Below are 19167 nucleotides of genomic sequence, written 5' to 3' on the forward strand. Positions count from 1 at the left end.
TCACTTATTTACGAATTGCCCCAAAATATGATGCCATATGGAAGCAGTGAATGAAAATAGGCATAGTAGTCTAATTCACTGATATATTTATCACCAAAATTTGCAATAACCCTGATAGCATGAGTAGCAGAACCTAGCCGTTTCAGCGGATCATCGATGTGTTCCTTCCAATACAATTTCTCTTCAATGCACACGCCCAGAACTTCTGAATATTCTGCCTTAGCAACAGACTTCTGTTCACAGTCTACATTTATTTTCTGTCGAATGGAGTGGTACAACAGTTGCTTAGTTGCTTTGGTGAAAGCATCCGGCCGTTCATGTTAGGTTTTTCTTGACTAACCTAAATCTGTTAAATGGTTCATTCGAGTATGCAACGACCTGTTGCCCTTTTCATACTTATCAGTTTAAACAAGTGATCCATGGCTAATAACTACGCCATCGACAGGCGACAGTACTTTACACGCTAACATTCCTTCCGTTTTAATGTTCCATTAAAAACACAATTTCACGAAGACTCTGTAATGGGCTTTAAAATGTGCTGAGAGCTAAGGATGATTACTTCCTCGTTGTTCGCTGCAGTAAACTTCCTGGGAGTAAGACATGAAAGTCGCGTTTTCCTACGATCATTATCGGAGATTCACATAAAAACGTGTGACGGCACCGTTCTAGGTGCAGTGGGAAAGCTGTCGTACTTACCCCATGCTCCATGAAGCTCTTGAGTATTCTCTGTGACTGACGAACAACGGCGCGACGGTCTGTTATCAAGATTACCACCAGCGTTACCGCTGGCTTGTCTCAAGACATGAATTATGTAGAACACCTAATACGAGTAAATATTCCAGACCGTAAGTGACAAATCTTCCCTGTTTCCGACTCTCATTAAAATTTAAAGACCGATCGACCTCATTATTTTATAAGGAGAAGCAGTGGTCTGGTATATCCAAGCAAAAACCTACGGAACTGGAAGCGGGAGAATTACACTGCGTTATTTACAGAGAGGATACGGTGGAATAATGCTCAACGTCGAATACCGGCACTGTTTAAGGTGTTCCTGAGGCTTATCATGCCATCTTTTTCTGATTATAGCTCGAAATTTATTGACAGTGCAAAGACGGACGATGTATCAGCAGGCGATATAGAATGAGATTTTCACTCTGCAGCGGAGTTTGAGCTGATATAAAACTTTCCTGACAGATTAAAACTGTGTGCTGGACCGAGACTCGAACTCGGGACCTTTGCCTTTCGCGGGAAAGTGCTTTACCAACTGAGCTACCCAAGCACGACTCACGCCCCGTCCTCACAGCTTTACTTCTGCCAGTACCTCATCTCCTACCTTCCAAACTTTACAGAAGCTCTCCTGCGAACCTTGCAGAACTAGCACTCCTGAAAGAAAGGATATTGCGGAGACATGGCTTAGCCACAGCCTTGTGGGTGTTTCCAGAATGAGATTTTCACTCTGCAGCGGAGTGTGAGCTGATATGAAACTTTCCTGGCAGATTAAATCTGTGTGCTGGACCGAGACTTGAACTCGGGACCTATGTCTTTCGTGGGCAAGTGCTCTACCGACTTCGAGTCTCGATCCAACACACAGTTTTAATCTGCCAGGAAAGTTTCAAGAAACATATAGTGTCAAATGGGGCTCAAGGAAAAAGCATCTGTAATTGTGCTCTTGTAAGTTTTGTCTGCATTGTTGGCAAGCTACTCGTTGTTAACAAACACAATTTCTCTTCAATAAAGTCCTTTTGCGCTGCTATAGGAATGTGCGTTTATATACCTCCGGGTAGGCTGTGAGTAATTTTACTTCGTGATTCCTGCTGAATCGCCATGTACGATATCCCTTATTGGAAACTACTTAACGGAATCTTGCAGGAAGGTTTTGGCATTACCGTGTATCCAGCATTGTTCTTAGAGGCCAGACCAAATTAAACGATACTTTGTAAAACTTATCATGAGTCAATAAGATATGTCGGTCGTTATAATCCTTTGCTTTCGATACATGGCTGACTGCTTGCGTTTTTAGACAATCATTTGTTGTGGTGCAGTAGTGCACACTGTGACAAGTTTCATAAAAAAACGATGAACCAAGTGGCAGTGCTCGAATTTCCTTGTTGCTTTAGTTACATTTAGATTTCACATAATGGAAAAATATAAACCCTTTACCTACATCGCTAATTTCAGAATTCAGGTATCTTATCAAAAAAAAAAAAATTCTTACGCTTCCTTTACAAGTGCAAATAAGGAAACGGTCTACTTCGTATTTCCCTACACAATTTCAGTTATTTCTGTAGTTATACTGATTCCAGTTTGCATCTCTTAGTTTTTTCGTTCTACAACAGCACAACTTCGTCTATCAGACTGGATATGGTACACATATCTTCACATCAGAAACATAGGAATAGATAGTACCCTGATCTAAAAGAAGCCTAGCAAAGTTTGTAATGCTGTTCATATATCGTGTAAACTTGTGATAATTATATACCACACGCTTGTTTAACACAAATCCGAGGTTATTTTCTGTTATATGGAATGTGTAAGCAGTTGCGAATATGAACAACCACCAGTTGTATAATGGAATGACGACAACGAAAAACTGTTTTCGACCCGGACCCGAGCCTGGGTTTCCTTCTTATCGCCAATCGGTTACCTTACAATTGGGCTATCTGAGCACGTCTACGGCCATACCAAACCTTCCATATGGCGTCAATCACATGTCAACAAACTGCTCTCATACATACATCATGTATATTCCCGATGCTGTTGTGGTCTTCAGTCCTGAGACTGGTTTGATGCAGCTCTCCATGCTACTCTATCCTGTGCAAGCTGCTTTATCTCCCAGTACCTACTGCAACCTACATCCTTCTAAATCTGCTTAGTGTATTCATCTCTTGGTCTCCCTCTACGATTTTTACCCTCCACGCTGCCCTCCAATGCTAAATTGGTGATACCTTGATGCCTTAGAACATCTCCTACCAACCAATCCCTTCTTCTAGTCAAGTTGTGCCACAAACTTCTCTTCTCACCAATCCTATTCAATACCTCCTCATTAGTTATGTGATCTACCCATCTAATCTTCAGCATTCTTCTGTAGCACCACATTTCGAAAGCTTCTATTCTCTTCTTGTCCAAACTACACTCCTGGAAATGGAAAAAAGAACACATTGACACCGGTGTGTCAGACCCACCATACTTGCTCCGGACACTGCGAGAGGGCTGTACAAGCAATGACACACGCACGGCACAGCGGACACACCAGGAACCGCGGTGTTGGCCGTCGAATGGCGCTAGCTGCGCAGCATTTGTGCACCGCCGCCGTCAGTGTCAGCCAGTTTGCCGTGGCATACGGAGCTCCATCGCAGTCTTTAACACTGGTAGCATGCCGCGACAGCGTGGACGTGAACCGTATGTGCAGCTGACGGACTTTGAGCGAGGGCGTATAGTGGGCATGCGGTAGGCCGGGTGGACGTACCGCCGAATTGCTCAACACGTGGGGCGTGAGGTCTCCACAGTACATCGATGTTGTCGCCAGTGGTCGGCGGAAGGTGCACGTGCCCGTCCACCTGGGACCGGACCGCAGCGACGCACGGATGCACGCCAAGACCGTAGGATCCTACGCAGTGCCGTAGGGGACCGCACCGCCACTTCCCAGCAAATTAGGGACACTGTTGCTCCTGGGGTATCGGCGAGGACCATTCGCAACCGTCTCCATGAAGCTGGGCTACGGTCCCGCACACCGTTAGGCTGTCTTCCGCTCACGTCCCAACATCGTGCAGCCCGCCTCCAGTGGTGTCGCGACAGGCGTGAATGGAGGGACGAATGGAGACGTGTCGTCTTCAGCGATGAGAGTCCCTTCTGCCTTGGTGCCAATGATGGTCGTATGCGTGTTTGGCGCCGTGCAGGTGAGCGCCACAATCAGGACTGCATACGACCGAGGCACACAGGGCCAACACCCGGCATCATGGTGTGGGGAGCGATCTCCTACACTGGCCGTACACCACTGGTGATCGTCGAGGGGACACTGAATAGTGCACGGTACATCCAAACCGTCATCGAACCCATCGTTCTACCATTCCTAGACCGGCAAGGGAACTTGCTGTTCCAACAGGACAATGCACGTCCGCATGTATCCCGTGCCTCCCAACGTGCTCTAGAAGGTGTAAGTCAACTACCCTGGCCAGCAAGATCTCCGGATTTGTCCCCCATTGAGCATGTTTGGGACTGGATGGAGCGTCGTCTAACGCGGACTGCACGTCCAGCACGAACGCTGGTCCAACTGAGGGGCCAGGTGGAAATGGCATGGCAAGCCGTTCCACAGGACTACATCCAGCATCTCTACGATCGTCTCCATGGGAGAATAGCAGCCTGCATTGCTGCGAAAGGTGGATATACACTGTACTAGTGCCGACATTGTGCATGCTCTGTTGCCTGTGACTATGTGCCTGTGGTTCTGTCAGTGTGATCATGTGATGTATCTGACCCCAGGAATGTGTCAATAAAGTTTCCCCTTCCTGGGACAATGAATTCACGGTGTTCTTCTTTCAATTTCCAGGAGTGTATTTATCGTCCATGTTTCACTTCCATACATGGCTACACTCCATGCAAATACTTTCAGAAACGACTTCCTGACATTTAAATCTATACTCGATGTTAACAAATTTCTCTTCTTCAGAAACGCTTTCCTTGCCATTTTATATCCTCTCTACATCGACCATCATCAGTTATTTTGCTCCCCAAATAGCAAAACTCCTTTACTACTTTAAGTGTCTCATTTCCTAATCTAATTCCCTCAGCATCACCTGATTTAATTCCACTGCATTCCATTATCCTCGTTTTGCTTTTGTTGATGTTCATCTTATGCCCTCCTTTCAAGACACTGTGCATTCCGTTCAACTGCTCTTCCAAGTCCTTTGCTGTCTCTGACAGAATTACAATGTCATCGGCGAACCTCAATGTTTTTATTTCTTCTCCATGGATTTTAATACCTATCCGAAATTTTCTTTCGTTTCTTTTGTTTCCTTTACTACTTGCTCAATATAGAGATTGAATAACATCGGGGAGAGGCTACAACCCTGTCTCACTCCCTTCCCAACCACTGCTTCCCTTTCATGCCCCTCGATTCTTACAACTGCCATCTGGTTTCTGTAAAAATTGTAAATAGCCTTTCGCTCCCTGTATTTTACCCCTGCCACCTTTAGAATTTGAAAAAGAGTATTCCAGTCAACATTGTCAAAAGCTTTCTCTAAGTCTACAAATACTAGGAACGTAGGTTTGCCTTTCCTTAATCTTTCTTCTAAGATAATTCGTAAGGTCAGTATTGCCTCACGTGTTCCAACATTTCTACGGAATCCAAACTGATCTTCCCCGAGGTCGGCTTCTACTAGTTTTTCCATTCGTCTGTAAGGAATTCGCCTTAGTATTTTGCAGCTGTGACTTATTAAACTGATAGTTCGGTAATTTTCACATCTGTCATCACCTGCTTTCTCTGGGATTGGAATTATTATATTCTTCTTGAAGTCTGAGGGTATTTCGCCTGTCTCATACATCTTGCTCACCAGATGGTAGAGTTTTGTCAGGACTGGCTGTCCCAAGGCCGTCAATAGTTCTAATGGAATGTTGTCTACTCCCGGCGCCTTTTGTCGACTTAGGTCTGTCAGTGCTTGTCACACTCTTCACGCGGTATCGTTTCTCCCATTTCATCTTCATCTACATCCGCTTCCCCTCTTCCGATTCCATAATATTGTCGTCAAGTACATCGCCCTTGTATAGATCCTCTATATACTCCTTCCACCTTTCTGCTTTCTCTTCTTTGCTTAGAACTGCGTTTCCATCTGAGCTCTTGATACTCATACAAGTGGCTCTCTTTTCTCCAAAGGTCTCTTTAATTTTCCTGTAGGCAGTATCTATCTTACCCCTAGTGAGATAAGCCTCTACATCCTTACATTTGTCCTCTAGCCATCGCTGCTTAGCCATTTTGCACTTCCTGTCGATCTCATTTTTGAGACGTTTGTATTCCCTTTTGACTGCTTCATTTACTGCATTTTTATATTTTATACTCGTATATTCCCGTACAGGGACATTTTAATGGAATGTCGCTTGCCCGGTGTTCGCCGATAAGTATGGTATTTGAGTGCCTGTGTTCAGAAGTACGATTCAACGTACATGTTCGAAGCAACATTCTATCGTACTTTGAACTACACAAGCACTACAGTGTCGTCTGTTGTTAGACAGATTTTGTCCTTGAAAATCGATTTGGTAAAATGTTCCTCGTTTCGGACACAGCTGCGAATGGATATTTCAAATTGAAATTTCTGTTCCACATGATGAAGCATTTCTCAAGAATGAAAATAAGAAATTACGGTGGGAATAATTATTCTGCTTTAATTTTTTTAAGATGACATCTGCACATATCGCAGATGGGGTTCAGCTGACAGACATTTGCGATGTCGAGGCTGGATATCAGGAAGAAAGTATACTGTTCAACGGATAATGAACACGAAGTTGAAATATATGAAACTTCAGTTTCTTCCAGCGTGTAAAATATTCAGACCAAATACGGAAACGCCGACAGGTGACATCTTTCACGAGCGGTTATATTTTAACAGGTGTACATCCCGTCGCTTTTAAATCATAAATACAACCGGAGTGCGCTGTGCAAGGAAATTTAAACTGTGCAAGGAAATTTAAACCCTCGATAGGCGGGGCTACGCCGAACCATAATGCAGCATGAGCAGAAAGACAACATGCACAACATAAACAACTAGCGCCAACAGACAACCAAAAATAACCAAACGTTATAAGTTATCGATAAAGAATATAACTCAGCAACGGCTGAAGGAGCAGAGCTAACTTTGTCCCTCTGCTGTTTGGCAAAGGAGAGAGCAGGTTATCAAGCAGAAATTAAGCTAAAACCTCCGTCTTCATTTATAAGGCGATTTGCTAATTTAATCTCAGCTACGTCCTTATTAACACTAGTCCAAGTGCACTTTTCTATTGTATTCCATATGACGACCTGAACCAAGATAACCAAGAGAACCAAGACAATGTTCTGCAATAGCAGATTAACTCAGTTGTAATCGTGTGTGACGCTTATGCTCTATAGCGGATCCTCCACGGATGAAGTGACCTATGTAAGACACGCCACAACTGTAAGGGCTATGGTAGCCACACGCGTTACACAAACCAAGGTCATCCTTTCCTAAATGAACCCTAATCTTCGCTAGTGGTCGAAAAACACACTTCACAGCGCGTTTCCGCAATACGCTGCTACTCCCTTTGGAAATGCTACACGCTTAAAGCACAGTATGCCGTAGTCTTAAGAGAGTCTTGTTAGTTTTATCACTCACCCGATTCATTCTTGGCTGATATCGCACCATGTGACTGATCTGGCTTTCACTAGAACCATTTTGACGAAACGTGACGTCGGGGTGGGCTATCTAAGCTGACAAGCTTTCAAAGTGTTAGATGATGAAGTTCCTATTGAATGGTGGTACGATGTACCCCTCGAGATTAGGCCAGATAGTGACAACTATCAGCCTAAAAATACAAATCCGAGAAATTAGATACCCACAAACAACAAAGAACGGTTTTCCTTCCTTCTGACCTGCACAACAAGAAACGGAAGGAAGCCATCCTTTTTCTATCTCTACAATGAAGTGAATATTCGATTGGATTCAACTTAGATGCGCGACCGCTACGGTCGCAGGTTCGAATCCTGTCTCGGGCTTGGATGTGAGTGATGTCCTTAGGTTAGTTAGGTTTAAGTAGTTCTAAGTTCTAGGGGACTTATGACCTCAGCAGTTGAGTCCCATAGTGCTCAGAGCCATTTCAACCATTTTTTTCAACTTAGATGTTGTAAATGTCCATGCTAATTTTCCCTGTCACGAGGCAAAACAACAGTGTCGACTTCATACACTACCCTATCAAAAGTATCTCGAAACCTGTTAGTGGGCATTAATATGGGAAGTTTCTACCCGTCATCTCTGTTACGGTCTAGCCTGTGCAGGGTAGACTTTCAGTGGTGTGTCTGAATTCCTGTGGGACAATGACTCCCCATTCTTCCTCAAGAATCGAAACCAGGCAAAGTTATGCAGAGTAACCCACCGCCTTGAAATGCAAAGTAGGTCGGATGCTTCTAAATCTAACAGCAAACACTTCTTATTATTAAAATCTTATTGGTACACAGTTTTATTTTTGAAATAATGTAGAGAACAAAATATATATAAGAATTTCTCTAAGGTTACGGAGAATTGAATGTTTAACAGTTGTTAAAGTCGTTGTACATGATTTGTTTCTGCCTAGTTGATGAGTATACAATGTATGTAATACATATGTCAAATAAAAAATTAATGTAATAAGTGTGGTGAAAATAAGTTATAATATGTAGAGGGAAGTAATATACTATTTTTGGATGTGTAACATAGTCTAAGCAGCTTCTTGGTTGATGATAGCCTATTTCAACCTATTCCAAGTGAGAAGGCCTCGGCAGAACCTCGAACTATTCTCATCTGAAATCGTTTGTATTTATGTATGTTTGTTATGTTTATGTGTATTGATATATTACTTGCAGTGTCACATGTCTGAACATTACATGAAATTCAATAGTTGTTTGTTTGTCTTATTGTTGGAAGTTGTATATTCTATGTAATACCATAGATATGTACACCTGATATTATATAGATTAAATACTGACTGAGCATTTGATGCAAAAAACTCACTATTGACAATATTTTGTAACCAAAAATTATTATGACATTTCGGCAATAATTCATACAAACAAGTTAAAATATTTATTTCAAGTAGAACTATTTGGTTGAAGAGAGCTTTTCAAGTCTCTAACATCTGTAATTCATATATGCTGACTGAAAGGACGAATGAAAATTTGTACCAGGGTCAGGATTCAAGTCTGGTGTGCGTTTCAGGCAGTATCCTTTGACGCCACTGTCGTCACCATTATTCCATCTACCGAAATGGACAAGCACACATCTGTTCTCTTTAAGAGATAACTTAACTCCGTCCGAAAAGGCCTTGGAAGGGCCAACGGAACCGACCGGCCACCGTGCCATCCGCAGCCCACAGGCGTCACTGGATGCGGATATGGAGGGGCATGCGGTCAGCCCACCGCTCTCCCGGCCGCATGTCAGTTTACAAGACCGGAGCCGGTTCTTCTGAATCAACTAGCTCCTCAGATTGCCTCACAAGGGCTGGGTGCACCCAGCTTGCCAACAGCGCTCAGCAGACTGGAAGGTCATCCATCCAAGTGCTAGCCCAGCCCGACAGCGCTTAACTCCAGTGATCTGACGGGAACCGGTGTCACCACTGCGGCAAAGCTGCTGGCGTTTGATGCATGGAATGCATGAATTTTAGCATTACTTGACGAATGGTTGTAAATTCGTTTATTGCTACTTCATAAAGAGAAATGGATGTCGAACGCCGGGATCTGGACCGAAGTCGACATTCATCCTCGTCCTAAAGGTGTTGCATTGGGTTCACGTCGGCACTCTGGGCAGGACAGTCCTTTTCTGCAAAGTTATTCTCCACAACGCATTGCCTAATTGACACTGTTTATGACATGGTACACTGTTATGCTAATACAGTCATTGTCTCCGAACTATTCCTTTACAGCTCTCAGTACACAATGTTTTAAAATTTGATCATATCCTTTCGCATTCAGCGTTTTCTACGTGCAGTAAGCACGGAAAACTATTCCATACCGTGACACCACCTGCTGCGTAGGGCAGTGTTGGCACTACACAACATGACAGGTAATGTTCTCCATGAATTCACCAAACCAAAACTCTTCCATTGGATTACCACAGGGTATAGTGTGATTCTCACTCCAAATTACTTGTTTCCACTCGTCCACCGTCGCTCTTTACACCAGTCACTTAGCATTACAGAAATGTATGTCTTATGAGGAGTTGCTCGACCATGCTACCCATTCTATTTAAGTCCCTAAACGCAGCTCGACTGCTACTAGCACTATTTTAACTCACTAGTGATTCTATCCGCTAATTATATGCGATTTTTTACAACCACTCTCGTCAGGGGTTGAAGATCCCTGTGCTGTATACCTTGTACATAGTTGTGGTTGGCACTTCACAATAACGTCACCAACAGACACTTCAGTTGGGTTGCTAGCATGATAGGTGCTGGCATGGACCATAACAAGGAAGAAACAGTAGACGTGGTCTCTGAAATACATCCTTGTTCAGCTTCGCTTTTGTGAAACACATCTCTTCTACTGAACATGTGCCTGTAGCTCTTAAGGTATGCATTTTAGATCCCATATTTGACACTTTTTTCCTGTTTGGTCCTTGCTACCTCCTCTAAAAATTTGGAAACCAAAGAGCTTGCAGTAGAAGATATTTGTTCCACAATATCGAAGATAAACAATTGCTCATAGCTGTTGAGGTATGAATTAGGGTCAGTGTTTACTAGAAAGTTTTGTCTTGTTTTGGTCCTGACTAACACCTCTGAAACTTGCCTAGCCTGGAATCTTAGCAACAACCGTACCGCTACATGTATTCTACTGTCAGAGGTATCAGAACGGTTTTCATTTATAATTTTCGACTCGATCGTTTGTGGATTAGGTTCGACTGCCTCAGACTGAGACATCATCCCTGAAGTTTTTTAACATCATCAAGGACTCATCCTGTGTTCGTGGCTTGAAAATGACAGCGTGCTGACTTGTCGAAATATCAGTGGTTGTCTCCTTTCACGTAAGTTGTTTGTATAGTCCGTAAGATAGTGGTCCGGTCACCCAGTACAAAAACGTACTTGACAACAAACTAAAACGTATACATACATCAATATAAACAAAGAAAAATGCAGTTAAAAATAATAACATGTCCACTCACTTGCAGCATCGATAATTGCTTGGCATCTCTGAGTGAGGCATGCTTGAAATCAAGTTTTCCGCGTATTCTCTTGGAAGAGACTTCCAAATTCGTCGAATTCAGAGTGAATTTTGCTTACACTTGACGCAATGTTAACAATGGGTTTCCGGTAAAAAGATTAATAATCATTTCTTTACACTTTTGGAGTCGCCTTACCTACTGAGCCACGTTCTTCAAAGTCATCCACTTTTTTAACTAATTTATAGCGTGTTACCCGCCGTTGTACAAATGTTTAGACGTCATGGCACGGCTGATTTTCGGACCTTTGGGGTGGCTACAGAGTAACTCAGCCTCAATACGCGAAGTGTAAGCTGTACTCATGTCTCTTCTTGCGTACCTTAGTCAAGAATTCAAAATAAACTAACGTTTTATGGAAAAACGTTCCCTCTACCGGGCTGTGAAAGAACTAAGTAATACCGACCACGCTCTTACTTCACAGACCGTACATGGTGAAACATGTTTGGAAATTAAGAAAGACAGCTGTTCATATAATAGGCGGATCCCACACAGTAAACATGTTTCACTTACAGCTGTACACTGACCTGCCAGAATATTATGACCACCTATCTAATAGCCGGTATGTCTAACTTTGACACTGTTAACAGCGGCGGTGAGTCGTTTCATGGGACCAAGGGGGCATTGGAAGGTCACTGGAGTTGGTGCCATGTTTGCACACACAAGTCACGTAATTGCCGTAAATTCCGGGGAGGGGGGCAATGAGCTCTGACGACGCGTTCGATCAGATCCCAGATGTGTTCGATCGGGTTCAGATCTGCTGAGTCGTGGGGCCAGTACATGATTTGGAACTCGCCACTGTGTTCCTCGAACCCCTCCATCACACTCCTGGCCTTGTGACATGGCGCATTATCTAGTTGAAAAATGCCACTGCCGTCGTGAAACATGGTCGTCATGAAGCGGTGTGCGTGGTCCTTGTCCGACATAGTGCCTTGCACGAGTATAGGTGTCAAGGAGCTGTTCTCCTACAAGACGAGTGATTCGCGCCCTCCTGTCTGCGTGATGAAGGTGGTACCTGGATTCATTCAGACCATATAACGAACTGCAACTGCGCCAACGTGTGTTTGTGAATTCCTAAGGGACCAAACTGCTGAGGTCGTTGGTCCCTAAACTTACACACTATTTAAACTAAAACTAGCTTATGTTAAGAACAACACACACGCCCTTGCCCGAGGAAGGACTCGAAACTCCTGCGGGAGGAGCCGCTCAATCCGTGACAAGGCGCCTCAAACCGCGTGGCCGCTTCACGCTGCCTGCTCCCAACGTCCGTTGCCGATGTTCACGGGCCCACTTCAGTCGTGGTTGCCGATGTTGTTGTGTTAACATTGGCACGTGTATGGGTCGGCACATACGGAAGCCCTTCGTTAGGGGTGTTCAGTGCGCTTTGTGTTCAGACATGCTCGTACTCTGCCCACCATTTATGTCTCATGTTAGTTCCGCCACAGTTAGCCGCCTCTCCTGCTTTACCTGTCTGCCAAGCCTACGACGTGAGTCATTTTTAACGAGGGGTGGCCACCCACCCCCCCAAGACGTCTGGACGTAGTTTCACCTTCATTTTGCCACGTGTTCAAGAGACTCACTAGAGCACGCCTCGAACACCTGAAAAGTCGTGCAGTTTCCTAAATGCTGTGTGCAGATAGCACGCACACCTTCCCCATTCTACACACCGATAGCACAATCACTGATACTACACGGGCCGTGCCTGTGTCTGACTAGCAGTCATTCCCCGCCAGCAGACGCTGCTATCGCCTGGAAAAATTTACACCACTGGCCATTAAAATTGCTACAACACAAAGATGACGTGCTACAGATGCGAAATTTAACCGACAGGAAGAAGATGCTGTGAAATGTAAATGATTAGCTTTTCAGAAAATTCACACAAGGTTGGCACCGGTGGCGACACCTACAACGTGCTGACATGAGGAAAGTTTCCAACCGATTTCTCATGTACAAACAGCAGTTGACAGACGTTGCCTGGTGAAACGTTGTTGTGATGCCTCGTCTAAGGAGCAGAAATGCGTACCATCACGTTTCCGACTTTGATAAAAGTCGGATTGTAGCCCATCGTGATTGCGGCTTATGGTATCGCGACATTGCTGCTCACGTTGGTCGAGATCTAATGACTGTATGCAGAATATGGAATCGATGGGTTCAGGAGGGTAATACGGAACGCCGTGCTGGATCCCAACGGCCTCGTATCACTAGCAGTCGAGATGAGAGGCATTTTATCCGCATGGCTGCAACGGATCGATCAGCCACGCCTCGATCCCTGAGTCAACACATGGGGACGTCTGCAAGACAACAACTATCTGCACGAACAGCTCGACGACGTTTGCAGCAGCATGAACTATCAGCTCGGAGACCGTGGCTGCGGTTACCCTTGACGCTGCATCACAGACAGGACCGCCTGCGATGGTGTACTCCACGACGAACCTGGGTGCACGAATGGCAAAACGTCCTTTTTTCGGATGAATCCAGGTTCTGTTTACAGCATCATGATGGTCGCATCCGTGTTTGCCGACATCGCGGTGAACGCACACTGCAATCGTGTATTCGTCATTACCATACTGGCGTATCACCCGGCGTGATGGTATGGGGTGTCATTGGTTACACGTCTCGGTCGCCTCTTGCTCGCATTGACGGCACTTTGAATAGTGTAGTGTGTCATTCGATCCCTACTAAACCCTACATTTCAGCAGGATAATGCACGACCGCGTGTTGCAGGTCCTGTACGGGCCTTTCTGGATACAAAAAATGTTCGACTGCTGCCCAGGCCAGCACATTCTCCAGATCTCTCACCAATTGAAAACGTCTGGTCAATGGTGGCCGAGCAACTGGCTCGTCACAATACGCGAGTCACTAATCTTGATGAACTGTGGTATCGTGATGAAGCTGCACGGCCAGCTCTACCTGTACACGCCAACCAAGCTCTGTTTGACTCAATGCTCAGGCGTATCAAGGCCGTTATTACGGTCAGAGGTGGTTGTTCTGGGTACTGATTTCTCAGGATCTATGCACCCAAATTGCGTGAAAATGTAATGACATGTCAGTTCTAGTATAACATATTTATCAAATGAATACCCGTTTATCATCTGCATTTCTTCTTGGTGTAGCAATTTTAATGGCCAGTAGTTATATCAACGCTAGTTCGGTGGTCATAAAGTTACGTCTGATCAGCGTATTCGTACAGTTTTCGTGTCTGACGTAGCAGCGACTTTCACCGGCCGGCAGCGCAGAGCGCAGCAGCCGACAGAATAGGTGTCTGGTGGCAGGTGCGGCCCTGAGTTACCGCGGCGGCGGTGGGCGGCAGTCGGCGATAGACGGCCGCCAGTGGCTCCGGCCGGGCTTCCCACGCGCCACGGAACCCGTCGCAATAAAACAGCCGCGCACCGCCTGCCCGTCTGCCATTGTCCGGGCGAGGTCGCCGCGCTCCCAGCCGGCATAATTCTTACGGAAACGGCGCGGCCGGCGAGGAATTCCAGGCGAGACGATGCCTTTCTGCCGATAGCGCAGAGTCGCTTTCCGCCGAGCTCAGTCCTCTACTAGAACGCGAGTATCTCAGATGTTTCCGTAAAACAGTTAATCAGTGCATGGTGAGAGCTGTGTCAAGTTACCTCGCGATGGTACCTCTAAATCGAGGAAGGAGACGAGAGAGTATTGTCCACGGTCTTCAACGAATTGTCTCAGAATTAGCCCAAAATAAGTAAGACGATCCGAGTTAAGAATGTTTTCCATGAATACCCTTCTACTTCTCTGCTCTTAAACATAAGGTTTGTTAAACATCGTCTTTTTCGTTGTTGTTGTGGTCTTCAGTCCTGAGACTGGTTTGATGCAGCTCTCCATGCTACTCTACCCTGTGCAAGCTTCTTCATCTCCCAGTACTTACTGCAAACTACATCCTTCTGAATCTGCTTGGTGTATTTATCTCTTGGTCGACCTCTACGATTTTTACCCTCCAAGCTGCCCTCCAATGCTAAATTGGTGGTCCCTTGATGCCTTAGAATATACCCTACCAACCGATCCCTTCCTCTAGTCGAGATCCGCCACAAATTTCTCTTCTCTCCAATTCTATTGAATACCTCCTCATTAGTTATGTGATCTACCCATCTAATCTTCAGCATTCTTCTGTAGCACCATATTTCGAAAGCTTCTAATCCCTTCTTGTCTAAACTGTTTATCGTCCACGTTTCACTTCCATACATGGCTACACTCCACACAAATACTTTCAGAAACGACTTCCTGACACTAAAATCTTTTCTCGATGTTAACAAATTTCTCTTCTTCAGAAACGCTTTCCATGCCATTGCCAGTCTACATTTTATATCCTCTCTACTTCGACCATTATCAGTTATTTTGCTCCCCAAATAGCAAAACTCCATTACTACTTTAAGTGTCTCATTTCCTAATCTAATTCCCGCAGCATCACCTGATTTAATTCCACTGCATTCCATTATCCTCGTTTTGCTTTTGTTGATGTTCATCTTATATCCTCCTTTCAAGACACTGTCCATTCCTTTCAGCTGCTCTTCCAAGTCCTTTGCTGTCTCCGACAGAATTACAATGTCATCGGCGAACCTCAAAGATTTTATTTCTTCTTCATGTATTTTAATTCCTACTCCGAATTTTTCTTTTGTTTCCTTCACTGCTTGCCCAATATATAGATTGAATAGCATCGGGGATAGGCTCCAACCCTGTCTCACTCCCTCCCCAACCACTGCTCCCCTTTCATGCCCCTCGACTCATAACTGCCATCTTGTTTCTGTACAAATTGTAAATAGCCCTTCGCTCTCTGCATTTTAGGCCTGCCACCTTTTTCGTTACAGTTTCGTTATTTGTATACATTTTTTAATTATTTTTTGGTTAGTATACTGTACAATAATACTGTTCGTCCACCTGCATCTAAGTCGACGAAGATTCTACACCCCAACCTTAACCGCCTCCTTTCCCAATCGCCCCTTTCAGTGCAAGTACCCTCACTGCACGCCCTCTACCCTGACATTGTAGTAACTATATGTACAGGATGTAAGGGGTAAAAGTGCAGATATTTTTATATGTGGTACCCTAGTACGTACACAATCAGTGTCTTGGTTTTTTTTTTTCTCTGCATCGAACACGCCACAAATTTTACTTTTTGGACAACATGGTTGTGGAGAAGAAGCAGCGATTAGTATGATTGATCAATTATTCAAAAACAGTCTTAATCGCATTTATTATTAATATTATTATTATACCGCCAACCGGTTTCAACCCGAAGTAGGGATCATCTTCTGGGCGTTTACACTGTGAAATTATAGATATCCGTCAGAAAGACTCTATTATACAGGGTGTTACAAAAAGGTACGGCCAAACTTTCAGGAAAGATTCCTCACACACAAATAAAGAAAAGATGTTATGTGGACATGTGTCCGGAAACGCTCAATTTCCATGTTAGAGCTCATTTTAGTTTCGTCAGTATGTACTGTACTTCCTCGATTCACCGCCAGTTGGCCCAATTGAAGGAAGGTAATGTTGACCTCGGTGCTTGTGTTGACATGCGACTCATTGCTCTACAGTACTAGCATCAAGCACATCAGTACTTAGCATCAACAGGTTAGCGTTTATCACGAACGAGGTTTTGCAGTCAGTGCAATGTTTACAAATGCAGATTTGGCAGATGCCCATTTGATGTATGGATTAGCACGAGGCAATAGCCGTGGCGCGGTACGTTTGTATCGAGACAGATTTCCAGAACGAAGGTGTCCCGATAGGAAGACGTTCGAAGCAATTGATCGGCGTCTTAGGGAGCACGGAACATTCCAGCCTATGACTCGCGACTGGGGAAGACCTAGAACGACGATGACACCTCCAATGGACGAGGCAATTCTTCGTGCAGTTGACGATAACCCTAATGTCAGCGTCAGAGAAATTGCTGCTGTACAAGGTAACGTTGACCACGTCACTGTATGGAGAGTGCTACGGGAGAACTTGTTGTTTTCGTACCATGTACAGCGTGTGCAGGCACTATCAGCAGCTGATTGGCCTCCACTGGTACACTTCTGCGAATGGTTCATCCAACAATGTGTCAATCCTCATTTCAGTGCAAATGTTCTCGTTACGGATGAGGCATCATTCCAACGTGATCAAATTGTAAATTTCCACAATCAACATGTGTGGGCTGACGAGAATCTGCACGCAATTGTGCAATCACATCATCGACACAGATTTTCTGTGAACGTTTGGGCAGGCATTGTTGGTGATGTCTTGATTGGGCCCCATGTTCTTCCACCCACGCTCAATGGAGCACGTTATCATGATTTCATACGGGATACTTTACCTGTGCTGCTAGAACATGTGCCTTTATAAGTACGACACAACATGTGGTTCATGCACGATGGAGCTCCTGCACATTTCAGTCGAAGTGTTCGTACGCCTCTCAACAACAGATTCGGCGACCGATGGATTGGTAGAGGCGGACCAATTCCATGGCCTCCACGCTCTCCTGACCCCAACCCTCTTGACTTTCATTTATGGGGCCATTTGAAAGCTCTTGTCTACGCAACCCTGGTATCAAATGTAGAGACTCTTCGTGCTCGTATTGTGGACGGCTGTGATACAATACGCCATTCTCCAGGGCTGCATCAGCGCATCAGGGATTCCATGCGACGGAGGGTGGATGCATGTATCCTCGCTAACGGAGGACATTTTGAACATTTCCTGTAACAAAGTGTTTGAACTCACGCTGGTACGTTCTTTTGCTGTGTGTTTCCATTCCATGATTAATGTGACTTGAAGAGAAGTAATAAAATGAGCTCTAACATGGAAAGCAAGCGTTTCCGGACGCGTGTCCACATAACATATTTTCTTTCTTTGTGTGTGAGGAATGTTTCCTGAAAGTTTGGCCGTACCTTTTTGAAACACCCTGTACAACAGCTAAAATTACGTAAATCTGAAATATGTTACCCACTGGTCGACTGCTGGTGGTGTCACTCCTGTCTACATAACGGCAGGAAACTATGCGAGACTAACCCTTCGTATGGCCTTAAACAGCGTGCTGATGATTTAACATAAATTTAAGTGACAGTAAATAATACAAAACGGAGCCATTCCATTTAAAAAGAGTTACAATTATAGTGTTAATTCTTAAAATAATGACAAATGTTAAGTAGTCAACTCGTAATATTCGTAAAAGTGTATTACATTATGTGCCATAGTATAAAGTAAAACAATTTGTGGCATACAAAAACTGGTGTCGTCTTGTATTATAATATATCTAGTCGCACATTTACATAGGAAACATTTGAGTCAATTTACTAAAACGGGTAATGTGGAAGGACTACAACGCCCTGTACTCCTTGTGCTGAGGACGTCGTTGCCATGGATTACACAGCGTATATCAGGCGCCCTCTAGTCTGTGTAGCGAGGACGCCGTCGTCATGGTAGCAGCTGGTGTGTTCACATGGTGATCCCATGGCCACGGCGTCCGTTGCCATGGTAGCGGTATGTCATGGCTCTTCATCCACAGAGAAGTGGTCTGATGTTTTCTGCATAGTTGTAACTGCACCACTAAGTGGAAAAGGCCTGTCTGTACAGACTAAACGTTTTGCTTTCACACGTCAACACCTGACCTGCTGCCTAGGTGAAAGTAAGCAGTAATGGCTTGCTCTTGCAACACATACATGGAGGCACCAACGTCCTCAAAGCCTGACAGATCATGAAGAGGAAAGAAGAAACATCAGCGCCGAGCTGCCTGCTTGTTACAAGGCTGATGGAGGTGACTTCTTGTCAAACGTATTCACATTCGATGAAATGTGGCACTGCATGAAGTGGTACCACATAACGCCTCATTCGAAGTCGAGGCTTAAAACATTACCTTCTATTGGTAAAGTCATAGTTAGTCCTCTGAGATTCTAAAGGGGGTCCTCTGTCATGCTCAAACGATCAACTCTGAAGTTTATTGAGAGATTCTCAGGAAATTGAAGAATCGATTACTGAGTGTTTTGATCACAAAAATGGGAATGCACGTTGAAAGGGTCCTGTAGCCACCTTTCATTAGTCCGGTAGTTTTCATTACCATTTCTCTTTCTTTTCCTTGTTTCTCTTTTCTCTTTACTCTCATAGTGGCGTGATTGAATGAATGTGGTTGTGTGTCACGTTGCTAGACGGTGGCGTAGTCTGCTACAGAAAGTCTGCGATAGTCGTACAGATTAAGCAGCACTGGTACAGAATAGCCAACTCGCGTAGTGGTCAAGTAGGCAAAGAGGTTTTCGCTACTTGTGAGAAA

This window comes from Schistocerca serialis, chromosome 2 (genome assembly GCF_023864345.2).
Source record: "Schistocerca serialis cubense isolate TAMUIC-IGC-003099 chromosome 2, iqSchSeri2.2, whole genome shotgun sequence".
Lineage (NCBI taxonomy): Eukaryota > Metazoa > Arthropoda > Insecta > Orthoptera > Acrididae > Schistocerca > Schistocerca serialis.